An 11,934-nucleotide genomic window follows, 5' to 3' on the forward strand; every position below is an offset into this window, starting at 1 on the left:
TCTTTGCAAAAGGTTCATTTTTCTTGGAAATGTGGTATTATAAGTTGAACTAAATTCAGAAATTTTAAATCTTTTTTAAAAATGCTTGAAACTATTGTTTGAAGCAAGGTACTATTCCCCTATGATGAATGTTATCGCTATGTATGTATAAAATCTACCAATAAAAAAATTCAAGGAGAAAAAAAAATCCATATAGTTTCCTTTTTGCGGGGGCGTGCACCAGGAATTGAACTCAGTACTTGAGCATGACAGGCAGGCACCTGTGCTATTGAGCTATATCCCCAGGAAAAATCCACATAATTTCTTTTGTGTGAAATATTTTTATAGACTAGAATATTCTATGAGACTAGAGGAGTAGGGCCTTTAATGCTGGTATTTAAATGTAGTGTCCCTTAAATGAACTGGGCACTCCAAAACAAGGAGTATTTTCTAACTGCTGGAGCAAAGAAGACATTATTTCATAATTGAAAGTGTAGTTTTATAGAATTACAAACCTATTTGCTCTCTTAGACATTCTGTCTGGCCCAACTGTCACGTGCTGATTCACTGTACTCATACTGTTTACTAGAGCAGAGGACTGTATATAATTGTGCAAACCAGAGGAAGCTCTTATCTGCTTCTTAGTGTTTCTCTCTTACTGTTATCAGGGATCCAATCCCACTGGAATAAAAGAACTCCCTGGAAAATGTTTTGCATATGGTTGTTAATATGTACAATTCCACCTATACATCTTTATTAAAAATAAATCTGAGCACCCAGGGTACCAGCATATTTTAGTGAAGATAACCATTTTTATGAAAGGAAATATAGTTCTCCAAATCTGTGGTTTCCCCACTCTTACATTAACTCTGTTGCTGATTTGAAATATTTGAAAAAAAAATGCATCTGTGCTGGACATGCAGAAGATTTTTTCTTGCATAATATTCCTTTAAAAAAATCCTTCAAAAATAATCCTTTACAAACAACTATTTGATATTAGAAATAGGCTAGAGATGATTTCAAGCATACAAGAGGGTGTGAGAAGGTTATATGTAAATAGTGCATCATTTTATATAAGATGCTTGAGCATGTGATGATTTTGGTACCCATGAAAGTTCTAGAAACAAACCTCAGTGGTTTCCAAATACACACACACACACACACACACACACACACACACACACAATGTATTTTAGGGAGGTACTGGGGATTGAACCCAGGGCCTTCATGCTTAGCTATGCCCCTAGCCCTTTGTACTTTTGAGACAAATTTTGCTAAGTCACCAAGCTGTCCTGCCTGACCCAAATTTGCAATCCTTCCACCTCAGATTTCGAGATATCTGGGATTACAGGACTTCCCCAGCATGCCTGGCTTAAATTTTGATTTTTGATTTATAGCAACCAAAATGTATATAATATAAAACTTGCATTTATTAAATTAAAACTTCTAAAAAATGTTTAAAGCTGGTAAGTAACCTATTTGTATTACGTTTGATGATGCAAAGTCATAAACTTGCTTTCCCAATTCAATTGGCAGTAAATATTTGTTAATAATAAGTGGCTGCATTTGCGATTTCAAGCCAAAGAGCAGATGGGATTTAGATATGTAATATAGACTGTCACTGCGAGAGTGGGGCTCCTTTCCCAGTTGCTTGTCCTGGACTGTTAGCACTGCACTTTAGAAGAGCCTGGTTACTGTTTTCATGAATAAGATAAAATGGTGTTTATTCTCTGTGGATCAATACTGTCTTGTTTGAACTTATTGAGTCATTTAGAGACACATCAAGCAACGAAAGCCATTGTGCAACAGTACTCAAAGTGCTGCCCAGCTTTCTACGGGATGGCAATATTGTAAGACGCAATTACTGAAACAGATTTTTAACATTGACTATGTAATGAAATGAATGTATACTATATCAGAGTGGCCAGTGGGTTTTAGGTGAAAGGGTGTTGCACTTTTGACTAGGAGTACTGAGCAAAATTACCCCAAATAAAGTATATTATGGGTATTTTAATATTAAGAAAGAATTTTAGGTTGTCTCTCTATAAAAAATAGAATAGACTTTGTGATTAATCAAAACTTCATTTATGCATTTTCTGTTTAAAGGTATTATTTTGACAAACAGGAGCTAATGGCTGCATTTGGAAGGTCTTAAGAGATTTTTCTGGAGTTTTTAAGAGACTGTTACAAAGAAAGAAAGGAAGGATTTTACCCAATTTCTAAGCACTGGGTGCTTTGCTTAATGGCTTGGCTTTATCATTTTATTTAATCTTTAAAAATTCCTTGGGGTAGATTTAGTGCCTGTTTCACACCTGAGGAATTTGAAATTCAGGGAAATCAAATAACATGTACAAATTCATAAAACCAGAACGTTTTGGAAAAGGCATGCCAACCTAGTTCTGTCTGCAGAGAAATCCAACATTCTTTCTGGAATTAATCCTAAAAGCATCTAAGACAAACCCTGTCCTGTCAGATGGGTATGACGAGGGTGTGGGCCCAAATGTATGTGAACCTGATACTTTCCAAAGTGATGATGTTTGAGTGACTCTGGTTGCAAAGCATGCTGGACATGGGCTATCACAGTTATGTATTATTTTAAAATCTATGTTGTGAGGAATGCCAATTCTGAGAGACATGAACAGCTATTCCTGGAAGAACATATTCTACTGTAAAGCAAGCATAAGAAAGAAAACATCGCTTACTGTTCTTGCTCTGCATTCACACTGAGTGAACACAGTCACACATAATCAGTCCCTGCATTATGATGGTTATATGCTTGTGTTCTGGAATCAGACCACCTAGCTAGGAAACCAGGTTCTGCTGCTTGCTACCTGCATGACACTGAGTCTGTTTGGTAACTTGTCTGAACCTCAGTATTTGCTTCATATGTATTCTTTTTCTAAGAATAAATGTACATAGAGAGTACCTAGAAGTGTCCTTCACAATATAGTACTTGATATATGTTATCACTCAAACAAACATAGAGTTAGAGGGCCTGACTTAAATTGTCTATACCAGGATAAAAATTCATTGATCTTCTGTACAATAGTAATGAACTAGTGGAGAAGAAAATCAGGAAAACAGCTGCATTCACAACAGCTTAAAAATACCCAGGAATCAATTTAGCTACATAGGTGAAAGACCTCTGTGTTGTGTGATTTTCTCTTTGAAAGAGAAAATCACACAACACAGCAAAGAGAAATTGAAGAAGACACTGAAAGATAGGAAGGCCTCTCATATTCATAGACTGACAGATTTAATATTGCGAAAGAGATCATTGGACTGAAACAGTTTATTGACTTCATGTAATTTCCACCAAAATTTCATTGATATGCTTCATAAAACTAGGAAAGACCCCTAAAATTCATATGGAAACACAAAAGGTCAAAATGGCCAAAGTAATCCTAAACAAAAAGAGCAATACTGCAGTTATCATGATATTGAATTTCAAATTGTATTACAAAGCCAAAAACCTATAATAAAGCAACATAGCACAAACATGGACACATAGACCAGAAGGAAGACCCCAAAACAAAGTCCATGCAACTACAGCCATCTAATTTTTGACCAAGGGGCCCAAAACATACATTGGAGAAAAGACAGCCTCTTTAACAAATAGTGCCAAGAAAACTGAGTGTCGACAGGTAGAAAGACCTTTATCTCTCATCTTGTACAAAATTGTGCGCTAAGTGGACCAAATCCCAGGATAAAGGCCTGAAGTTTTGAAACTTCTAAAATGAAGCATAAAGGAAATACTTAGAATCACAGCACAAGAGCTGGCAGTATAACTCAGTGGACTAAGTGCTTGTTTAGGTAAGCACAGGGGCCAGGATTCGATTTCTGGCACCACATGTCATGCCGGTCCCACCCCCAGGCGTGCTGAGCTGGTGATGGAGTCTGAGCATAGTGGCGCACACCTGAAATCCCTGCACCAGGGAGGCAGAAATCAGAATGATCACTACAAGTCCGAGGTGCTTAGTGAGACCCGTTACAACGAAACAAAACAAAAAAACAAACCTTAAAAAAATTAAAAAGAATCACAGCACAAGCAAAGACTTCCTAAACAGGAAGCACAGTAGCCCAGGAAATAGTATAAAAATCAACAAATGGGACTATCTCAAATTAAGTTTTTGCATAGCTAAGGAAACAACCAACAGAGAGAAAGGACTACCTATAAAACAGAAGAAAATCTTTAAGAGATACTCTGCTGACACAGGATTAATACATGTCTAGTATATATAAAGAACTAGAAAACTTGACACACACACACACACACACACACACACACACACACAAATAGCTCTGTCCATACATGGGTAAGTGGAGAAACTTGTGCCCCTCAAAGCTATGTTGAAATTCTGTCTCACCCTAGTCGGAATGGCTGTCATTGAGGAACAAAAAGAAAGAAGGAAGAAAGGAAGGAAATAAGAAAAAAGAAAGAATGAAAGAAAGAAAGAAAGAAAGAAAGAAAGAAAGAAAGAAAGAAAGAAAGAAAGAAAGAAAGAAAGGAAAGAAAAGAAAAAAGAAAAAGAAAGAAAAGCAAGCAAGAAAGGCTGCTGAGAATGAGGTAAAAAAGGAGCTCTTAAACACTTCTGGTGGAAATGTAAATTAGCACGATCTCTGTGGAGAATAGTAAAGAGATTCTGCAAAAATCTTCAAATAGAACTGCCAAATGACCCGGCTATACCACTCTTTGGTATATACCTGAAGGAGTTAAGATCAGAATACTAGAGGAATTCCTATGTGTCCGTGGTTATTAGGGCACAATTCCCAATGTGTGGGATTTGGAACCAGACCAGATGCCCATCAACAGATGAATGGATAAAGAAAATACAGTATGTACACACAGTGAAGAGCTACTCATCCATGAAGAAGAAAAAGCTAGATCTTTTGTAGGAAGATGAATGGAGTCAGCGATCATTATGTCAAGTGAAATAATTCAGACTTACAGACAAGTATCACAAGCTTTCCTTTATAGGTGAAATATTTTCTTTTTTTTTAAAAAAAGAAAAAGATGGCGTTAAAGAAGAATGGAGACTCTTATAGGACAAAAGGAAGCAAGTAGGCATGAGGCAGGGGGAGTTACGTGATGATGCTAGGGAAAAACATACCATTTACACGTGTAATGTGTCAGACACTAACAAAAATTGTGCAATACCACTTAGTTCCACTTACTTGACTATGGTCACTTTTGGTGCCACATTTATTAGTGCTCACTAAATATAGTGTGGACAATGTTTAAATTATCAGAAGACCGCTTATTATAAGCCCAGTTTGAAACAACTATTTAATTTTTATATCAATTATGTCTTTTTATATTTGTTCTTAATAGTTTCCTTTCTTGCCAAATATATTTTCTGCCTTTACACCTGATATATAATAAATCAGGCCAGTAAAATGTAAAAATTGTCTAAAATGGGTAGTATCAATGTTATTTCAGAAAATATACTCTTTACTTTTAAGGGGTGAACCCTTTCAGTTATTTGTCTATTTCTTTGTATTTAGTGAGAGAGTCTCAATGCTCCAGAAAGCGAGATTTTTCTTTTGGAATCATCCTCTGATTACATGCTCCCAGCACATTATAAAGATCATTCGCTATCAGACATCATTTTTTTTTTTTTGAAGCTCGTGAATTACAGCTGGAATTAATTTACATCAGTACATGTTCTGTCAAACATTAATCCTCTACAGTGCCTAAATAATTTTACATTCTTCATCTTGGAGATAGACAGGGCAAATGTACACACTCCTGTAGTGGAGAAACTTCGTTATCATGAAATTTTCTTCTTGGAACTGTCATAATCTTACCACCAAAGTATCTCAATCAGAGAGCCTGGGGAGATTTCTGATAGGAATGTCATACTCCTTTTAAATGCCCAGATGTATCCTTTCTTCAGAATCATCATAGGCTAGTTGTAAATCATCTTTTTGGGGTGAACAGAATGATAATGTGAAAAATATACCCACGGTAGCACAGTGGCCCAGACTGTGGAAATGATCTAACTATTAGCTTTTCCAAGGTTGAGGTTTAATATACTCAAAGGCAGTTTTGTTATTTATTTTTGCAAGAATTATAAAAAAATAGCATAGCTCATTCTTTCAGTTAGCAGGACAATGGCAGAGGAAATAGTAAGCAATCACCATGTTTTTTTAATGGTGATAGGAGAAGGCATAATTAAAGAACATGAAGTTTTAGGTATGATGGAAATTCTGATCCATACAGAGAACTCAAAATCTGTCTGAGATGTTAATTGCGTTTCTGTTTTCAGGATTCTAGGATCTGGAAGCAAACCACAACTCTCTTTGCTGTCTGATTAGAGCTAAATAAACTTCTCAGAACTTTAGCTCCTATTCTTGAACTGACAGGGCTGAATCTACCTTTTTTTGTTAAGTCTTAGAAATGTATTAAGGCAAAGAGAAATATGTAATATTCATTTCATTTTAAGATTTATGATTATTCCGATATGTTCTGCTGTTCTCTTGACATAAAAACAAGCTAGGAAGTTCCCTGGATTCGACTCAGTCCTGGAAGAGAAACCTGTTTTCATGCATTGTCACAAATACCACATTGTACAGTTCTACCGACTTAAAATAGAAAAACCAAAACACACGGACCATACCTGAGTGATTTCTGAGATCCCCACCCGGAAAAGGTTCCTTGATTATGGCGAATTCAACGTGTCACTGTGGTTATGTTCTAATCATCATATCAAACTCCAAAGGTTCAGTGGCTTCAGGTTTGGTTTGCAATTGCTGGGAGTTAAACTTTAACTCACCCTGTCTCTTCTGTCCATACAGCCCTTTGACCAGATAATGGTCCCTACAACCCAAACAGAATTCACAAAATTATCTTTCTTTTTGGTCTATAGAATTGAATGGCATGTTGCATTATGAACCATTGGGGCGAATACTTTTTTGGAAGTTATTTTATTGATTGATATATTTATAAAATATAATATTACTATTTGGGTAACTAATCTCCTGTTTATGTTAATTCTCTTTGTTTTTTGTTATACCAAAGTGATATTATGGCTAATAATTGAGGAGAATATCTTTTTACTTCACACTTTTTCTATAATTGTATTACCACAAGTGTGGAGTGTTCGGTATGAAGATAAATGCTGGCTTACAAACAAAACACACAAAGCATTTACATAACCAAGTGGGTAGATTAAGGTCAGCTGGGGTTAGGGAAAGCGCATTCAAGCTACTCATTCAGATTTTAACAGAGAACCAGCTCTTTAAAAGCACAGCAATCAACTGTGTACTGGGCTTATAGGAAAGCCAGAGCAATTAGTAATTGAAATTACCATTGAAATCTCAATGGTAACAGTGTGTGAAGAATAGAGATGGTATGCTCAAAGATGAAATTATAGTCTTAATTCTCTAGCAACAACTTCTGTCCGTGGAGGTGATCCTGGACAGGGAAAAAGCTCACAAAGAAGAATGAAGAGATGGAGAAACATTTCCTGTAGCTTAAAAAAACATGCTTTTTCCTTGTGGCTGAGTTGGAATGCAGACACAATGTCTGGGCTAGAACAGCTATGCTGGTGGTCCCTGACATGAGAGATTCATGTTTCAGACATGAAAACACAAAACTAAAGGGATTCTGCAGGAGCTGGAGTCTTCAAAGAGTAGCCGGCAACACCTATCTTAATTGATATGAAAGGTTCCCATAATAGCTTCAAATGCTTATTTTTATGGGGGAAATGTAGGACAATGGGGTTGAGTAATATCTATAGATCACTTACTACATCTCGGTCACTGTTTTAAGCATTTTATGTGCATGTTTCATACAATCCTCAAAATAATCCCACTTTGTAAGTGCTATATTGTCGTAGTTTTACAGATGAGGAAAGAAGCATGAAACAAACTAGAAAGCTTGTTGAAGTTCACATTGCAAGTAGAATAGAAGAATTAGTGTCTGAACCCAGATTTCCAGACTCCAGTCCCTGTATTAAGACATAGCCATATCAGAAGTCCAACTCAAATTGGTTCTGGTTGTACCCTGGACTGATTTAGATGACCCAAAATTATTTTTGTTTTTCATTAACTCAATCATGGGAGAATAAATGCATTACTTCATTGAACAACAAAACTACCATAGACTGAGTGGCTTCAACAACAGGCGCTTCCTTGTCATGGTCCTGGAGGCTGGCCATACAAACTCAGGGGCCAGCCCGGCCTCCTCACCATAACTGATCTATTACTCATAAGAGCCAGGAGCAGTCATGAATTTTGTAACATTATTAAGGAATTGCTTTTTATTTTCTAAACCAGTTTGTTGTAGTGCTACAAATATATTGGCTAGAAATAAAGGTAAAATAATGGGTCAGCCTCTCTCCTTCTGAAGATTGCACAGGAAGAAAATTTGCGACCTTGGAACAGAGAAGCTGGAACTCCACTATAATTAGCAGGGCAAGGCTCGCTCTTACTTTGTAAAAATAAACCAAGTTTAAATAATGCTTGGTAAATATTAATTTTCTGCTGGTTTATTCTACAAACAACTACCAGACATCTACTCTCAGCTACAAGTTTTTGTAACATGAGACGTTCATGGATAATTGTTTATAATTAAAGTTGGGACTATTAGGCTAGAGGCTCAGTAAAGGAGCTTCTATCTGACATACTCAAAATAGAAGATGAAATATCAAGAGACTTAAACCTTGAGAGGATAAACATTGTTTATGAAGCTCTTCTTCAAGGACATGCATACCTGTGTGTACTAGTTATGATATGAAATTTATTTTTGGCATTGGTAACAATTTTGCAAGTTGGTAAAATACTATGCTGGTGTTTAGGGATTTAGCAGTTAATAGACCAGATTAAGGGTGCACATACCCCAATGGTGACCTCATGATAGTCATAATAATATTATGAAGGAGAAGTACAGGATACTAAACATAGCAGAAAACACAAGACCTAACCTGTGTTTGATACACTAAGTGGTAGCTGAGGAAGTATTTCCAGAACATGAGATATATGCACCGAGAGTTCAAGGATGTGTGTATGCCATTCTAGTTGGTAGGAAGAGCATATATGGGTACCCTGAGTTGAAATGAGCTTCACAGGTTCAAGTAAGGAATAGAAAACTAGTTGTGAGCAGTAAGAGAACAAGCTAGAGGGAGAGTGACTGGATTAGGTGGTAGCTCCTGAAGGACCATGCACAAAGGTACTTCAGCTTTCCATTGTTGTCTTGGGACAACGGGAAGTCACTGGAGGGTGTGAAGGACAGACACGTAACCCATTTGTGTCTATTCCAGGTGTACAGTGATGAGTAAATTGCCATGCATGATGTTGTCTTTCTGTCTAGTCTCTGAGAATTTACATTCAGTTTCTGAATCTTTGATAGTTATGGGAGGACATTTAATTCATTACAGGAAGTATTCTAAAGAATGGAAGTGCCATGTCAGATGCACTATACAGTGGAAGCCTAATGCCTTTTACTGATTACTGTACAGAAATGACACTGACTAAGGAGTCAGGACCTTGTAAATCCAATCTCAACACTGTAATATTTAAGACAATTATCAGCTGGTACATGTGAAAGTAATATCAATATAATAGACTTCTTTGGGAATATAAAGTGAGATAATATCTGAGCAAATTGCATCCACATCCTTTAAGACTATGTCAAAGCAACGTGTTTTTATCTATGAAATAAAGGCTTCTAGGATTTATGTCTGCTCTTTTGGAGAGTCATAGCATTTTAAACATAAATGTCTTATGCTATTATTAATGTACACATGATTTTGGAAGATAATGGATTTGGATTTAGTGACTTAGAATCCATCTGCTCTCAGAATGTGATAGTTCTGGGTTTTAGGCCTTTGAAAATTCATTGGTTTTGTGACTAGGGCCACCTAGTGTTGAGTTGGTTAAGCACACACATAGCCTATGTACACATACACACACTCAGTTACTTTGGTTTTTTCCTGGAACATTTGAATGTCATTTTAATGTCGCAGAATTATAGGATTAAAAGAAAACTTGAGAAGTTATATCATCCTGGACTGTAAACAATGGCAGCAAGTGGGTGCAATAATGGGCCTGCCCTTTATATTCAAACTCTCCTGCTTTTCAATATTTGTTCCCTTCCTCCTGTGCTTAATGAATGTTCTCCAAATTACTTTTTACTGATATCCTATTTCTCTTGTAAATTGTATTGTCACATAATCTTCCTTTAAATAATCATCCCATTACTCATTTATTTGCATAAATAAATTTCATTTTACTACATATTGACAAAAAGAGAATACTCTGTTCAAATAGTAGGGATACACTGAGATCTGGAGACCATGTGTGTGGAGATCCATGTTTTGGAGATCTGCAGACCATGTGTGTGGTGGGCCTGTAGGATTAAGTGGAGGTGGTGCTGCCTAAGTGACGTCACACCCATGATGATATTGTATTGTAACACATCATGTATTTGAGGCAATGCTGGCATAAACAAACCCAAAATTTAACCTCTATAAAGGCATAACACATCCAATTATGTATACTATGTAATAATTGATAATACCTGACTGTCACTTGTGTATGACATTCACCATGCTTTCATTATTTTGAAGTGTACTCCTACATATTAAAAAAAGTCAGCTGTGGAACAGCCTTAGATGGGTATTTGAGGAGGTAAAGGCATCATTCTCATAAGAGATGGAAGCTCTAGATGTGGTAGTGCCTCTTGGCTTAGTTTCCCGTCACTGTGACAAAATACCTGATATAATCAACTTAATAAGGGAAAAGGTTTGAGTTCATTGTTTTAGTGGTTTTGGTCCATGGCTACTTTGCACCGCTGCTTTGATCCTGTGAGAGCAGGGTACATCCTATAGGAATGTATAGCAGTCAAGGACTATTCACTGACAGAGGCTGGGAACCAAAACATGAGAGTAAGAGGTCAAGGCTCCAGCATCTCCCTGAAGAGCATGTCCCAGCTATGTGACTTCCTCCCATGAGGCCACATTTCTAGTTTCTGCCAGCTCCTAATATACCCTGTGCTGGGACAAAGGCTTCACCCATCACATGGTCCTTGGGGGATGTCATATTCTAACTCTAATATTCCTGGAAACCTTCCAGGGGGTCAAGCTATGGAGGTGGAGGACTGATGCTGATGATCTTGACCCTGCCTAAGGTGAAGCCAAAGAGTATATTTTGTGTCTTAGTTTTCATTTTCTTTCATTTTTTTTGTGGCTAGCTCATCCTGCCCTGGGGAAAGGGCTGGCATCACAAGTGGCCCTGTGAATCAAACTAGGGTCCCTGCGGTTGCCTAACCTGCCTAAGCAAGTGCTTTAAACTGCTGAACTATCTCCCTGGCCCTGTCGTAGTTTTCAATGAAAAGCCTTAAAAAGTGTTTTAAAAAATTAAATAGTTAAAAGCTTACAGAATAGGGATACAAAATAAAACTATTTTTGTACAGCTGAATAATATGTTTGTATTTAAGCAAAGTATTATGAGAGTAAAAGGGTTTTTAAAACATAAAGAATGGGCGGAGAGCAGAATAGTAGAGACAGCCAGAACCAATGGCCAAATTCAGCTACACGGACTCAGAAGGAAGTGGTGAGGCCTGTGGCTGGACACAAAAAGCGGAGGTGTTCTGCTAGGCCCAGTGGGGGTCTAGATTGAGACCCAGACCTACTGGAAGAATCCTTGCTGCACGGAGGTGGCAGGAGGTAACTTATATGACCTAGTCTGCCTGGAAGTCTCCAGGTATTTAAGGGGAAAGCTCAGACAGAACTCAGGGGAACCAGTTTACAAATAAATTCCTGATTTAGGATTAATTTTACTATATAAATATAGAGTTTTCTATATTTATGTAACAAAAAATAAAATACACAACCATTAGTTAACAAAGTTAATCAATTTGTACTAGTGTAACTAGGATATTCTACGTGCCTTAACCACATTTTCTCCCTTGAGTGATAATAATGGAAGGTGCTTGGGGAATAACCTCATGAA

General features: G+C 37.0%; 1 protein-coding gene across 4 annotated transcripts in view; it reads right to left on the minus strand.

The window, feature by feature from the left end:
- The window catches only part of A1cf (APOBEC1 complementation factor), a 98,669-nt gene extending 91,975 nt beyond the window's left edge, over positions 1-6,694 (minus strand). For 2 of the 4 annotated variants that reach the window (XM_023723207.1, XM_004623943.2), the window contains exon 1: positions 6,600-6,694. The gene's annotated coding sequence lies outside the window, so the exon portion shown is untranslated. The remainder of the gene's footprint in view (positions 1-6,599) is intronic. The other 2 variants (XM_023723212.1, XM_023723222.1) reach the window with 2 other exon arrangements.
- Positions 6,695-11,934: the final 5,240 nt, after the last annotated feature.

This window comes from Octodon degus, unplaced genomic scaffold (genome assembly GCF_000260255.1).
Source record: "Octodon degus isolate 3935 unplaced genomic scaffold, OctDeg1.0 scaffold00005, whole genome shotgun sequence".
NCBI lineage: Eukaryota > Metazoa > Chordata > Mammalia > Rodentia > Octodontidae > Octodon > Octodon degus.